The following is a 4,110-nucleotide window of genomic DNA, read 5'->3' as shown; positions in this document are numbered from 1 at the left end:
CAATATATTTATTCAGACAATGTGAGTAGAAATACAGAAATTCTGCTCCCACCTAAGGCCAACGTTGCAATATTACAACATTTCCCGAAAAACTTACCAAAACGTAAACATTTTTAAAACTCTTTCATTTCTGCTCCAGAGGCCAGGGGTTAAATTGGAAAAAACTATATCCGGTCACAGTGATCTGCTATTTTAAAGTAAATTCAACACATATCGACCCTAAATATAGCATATATTAAGAACGAGAAAGTGTTAACATCGTTTTTTTGTAAACATATGACAAATGTGCGAGGGTGATGACATCAGAGCATCGTCCTATGGGCTTAGCCCCGGACAGGTACAACAGGTATTCACTCAGAGGGGGGTAGGTACTAAATGCCACCCATTTACATGTAGGCAAACAGTCAAAAATCAACATACAGTAGGGGGGTGGGGGATGGTGAACGGTATGTGGGTATGTGGGACACTGAAAAGTCTATGTTAAAAAGCCTCAGTAACCTTAATTCATGTAATAAAAACATCTCAGGTCAGTAACACTGAAAGCTAAATGTGCAATACCATGTTCAGCTATGTTACTATTTATAATGTTATTGTTGTTACAACAGAAGATGTTTTTTTTTTTTTCTTTTACCCCATTCACACCAACGGTGTTTCAGGGCCGGTTCGGAGCTGGAGCTTGAAAAGCACCGGGTTTTCCTGTTCACACCGCAGCGAAGCAGCCTCTAAGCTCCGGAATCCGGTTCGTTTCGAGCACCAAAAAGTTGTCCGTCTAGAAGCAAGAACCGCATACGTCACTCTTACGTCGGGTCGGAGGGGGGCGAGATTAACCTGAGCTAACAGTTAAGGCGAGTACGGCAAATAAAAGTTGTAACAAGCAGTAGTGCTGAGCAAAGTGACTAGAACGCAACCACACACTTGTAAAAAAAAAACACGCTTTATAAAGTCAGGCAACACTAACCAGGCTTCGTGTGATTCTGTTTATTTGTACCTTACTATGACCATCCGTTCGCTGTTGATCATTGTGGAGAGCAGGCAGACGTTTTGTTTTGTATTATAGCATGCTATCGGATGGAATCAATACATGGGCTGCACAGGTTGTCATGTCCGACTATCACAAGTAGAATCATAATGAAAAATACGCCGGTAAAATGTGCCTGTAGAAAACGGCTTATGCCACAATAGGATAGCAACAAGTAGTCAAGTTATAGTCAGTTTAACTTCGGTTGCTATGCTAACATCACCCATTTTATATCAGAGACACTTTCATAACAGCGTTGTGATGCCAAACAGCGTCAATTCAGACTGACACACATTCACTTATGGGGAATTGGGAATATGTATCAGCTGCTTGTGTGACAGTCAGACAGTGAATACTTTAGAGCCGTGTGAGCTAACCCGGAGCTAACGGGAGAATAAACTCCCGTGGAAGAGCAGCCAGCACTGCAGCGGTCGGTAAATGCCGCTGAAACACATTAATAAACAATGAACCACGGCACTCTGGAGAAAAGTATAAGGTTGGAGAAGTCGTTATTTAATTTAATCTGGCTTCGTATGATTAAAAGCAACACGATCATCGACCCGACGCAGTCCCCGGCCCGTTGTTGTTGTGAGCTCCGTTGGGGAGAAAATCAGCGACGTAAACTGTGACGTCATGACGCAGCAGCGGCAGCACCAGTCGGGCTCTGAGCGGTGTGAACAGAGCGGGAGCTGAACCGAAGAACCGGTTCTGAACCAGAAAAGCTCTAGCACGGAGCAAGAACGGGAAAAGCCTTGGTGTGAAAGGGGTATTTGAGGTCAAAATTAAGAGATTTATGGATACCGCTGGAAAAAGCTGCATATGCCGAGCCTGTACGTAGCGCTGTAACTTCCTCCACAAAAGCAGCCTTCTGTTTATTCAACGTGGTGGGGGCCGAGCGAACCGGGCAGAGTTTTTCGCCGGTCAACGTGTGTGAAAGTTTAAATCTTCCTTATTGAGCTTTAAAACAAATGAATAACGACTATATATAATAATAAAATAAACACAGGCTGTTGTTATGCCTGCTGTAACGTTAAATTACTCCGTTCTCCGCTTAAGTAATTATGCCGTGACAAGCTTCATAGTTGTATTTATCATCTAAATTTGCCGAAACAAGTTTAATATTCTGAAAGCCAAGACTTTGTTTATTTGAAATCAGATGCGGCGCTGCGGAGGAGCAGATTGCGAGTGAGGTGCCTGTCATCTTCCCTTTACAAGCTTCACAAATGTATTTATCGTGTGATTTTGGAAATAAGTTTCATATTCTGAAAGCCAAGACTTTGTTTATATATTATACGTGGGTAGCTATGACGTCAGAAGGAGTTACCGTAATTTGCAGCGACTTGACAGACATCTGCAAAGTCCTTATAAAATGATAGAATTTAAAAGAGTCTTGAAAAAGCATGGTGATGGCAATAAATGCATTAATGAATCCCCAAAATCTACAGAATACATTTAATTTCAGTATCTCAGGTCAGTAACACTCAAAGCTAAATGTGCAATACCATGTTCAGCTATGTTACTATTTATAATGTTATTGTTGTTACAACAGAAGATGTTTTTCTTTATATTGAAGTTAAATGCATCAATCTGGTGCACTTTGAGGGCAAAATTAAGAGATTTATGGATACAGCTCTCAACACTCATATGAAACAGAACTGTTATAATAATGAAGAGAAACTATGAAATAAGAAATGAATCAAATTAAAATGTAATTATCATATCATATATTATATAGTGTATTGTATTATTAAGTAATATCATACATTAACCCCATTATAGCAGATGCCACATTGAATGGATGAACACATTTATGCATCAATAATTACAACAGAGTATTTCTAAATACAAGTTGTAAAAATACTTATATGTATTTAATACTAATAACATAATGATTCATTTTACTTTCAGATGATAATACTTTTCAGGGTTAGGGTTAGGTCCGGTCCAGTGGTTGCGTTAGACTTTTTCGTTGTCTGTCATTTTGACGGACAGGATCGTAACATTTCCGTCATAATCCATTATTACCCGTCATTTTATTTTTCATGTTTTAATGATGAGACATATTTAATATTTATGTTTGGGTACTAAGCAGCAAATGTTCATTCATTCCTTTTTTTTATGATTCATACAGAACTTTTAAGGGCATGGAGAAAAAAAAAGATGAACAGAGACACCGACCGTGCGGTCACTTTTCATGTCGAAACGAATATGAATGATTTATTTTTTCCTTGCCACTTGCTTGTCCCTCTGCTGCTGGCTGAACGTTGTCAGTGTTAGTCTTACTGGCTTGTCCTTCATCCTCCACTGCATCAATCCCTCTTCTTTCACCTCGTTTATCCACACCATCACAATTACTGGGCTTATTAAAAAAGCTTCGGACACTCAGCTGCCGTGACATTTTGCGATTGCTAAAGCCGGTTAAACAACGAGGAAATCAACGAGGTCAAATACAAGACTAGACAATAGCTACTTAATATGCACACACTCGCCACCAACTGGACAGGGGTGTGAATTACTAAATAATAGTTAAAGTAGAGTACAGTAGATCGCCCTCAGTCGACCTGGCCATAAGGATGTAATATAATGTGGGCCGCTGGTGGACATTTTGGCGCTGTTCCGAGTTGTGTTCTAATCTGTCAAAATGACGGACTGCTTTCAGAGTTTTCCGTCATTCTTGGAAAAATTACGTCATAGACGGAAAATATTCGGTTAACGCGACCTCTGGTCCGGTCTGACAGCGCTTAGCTCTCTGCTGCAGAGAGGAAGAGAAGATCACTGCTCTAAACAAAGTCAAAAATCGTACATACAAACGGAATAAATAGAATTAATTATTATTAATACGTTAAGTCTTGTTCATTGTTTTTCACTTTTATGAAATGTTTGATATTTCCGGCACAGACCCTTTCATACCGGCAATGCGCGATAGAAACAACAGGAACTGCGACAGCATAAATATGCGAACACAAACCTACAGACTGCTGGAGAAGAGATATCACAGGGGGGGGTTGGGACACACACATTCCGATGGCCAATTAGTTTTAAACAAAGAGTATACTCAACATAGGGGGGTGGGGGCTGGTGAACGGTATGGT

The sequence above is a fragment of the Trematomus bernacchii genome, unplaced genomic scaffold (genome assembly GCF_902827165.1).
Source record: "Trematomus bernacchii unplaced genomic scaffold, fTreBer1.1, whole genome shotgun sequence".
Lineage (NCBI taxonomy): Eukaryota > Metazoa > Chordata > Actinopteri > Perciformes > Nototheniidae > Trematomus > Trematomus bernacchii.
This window is presented reverse-complemented; position numbering follows the sequence as displayed.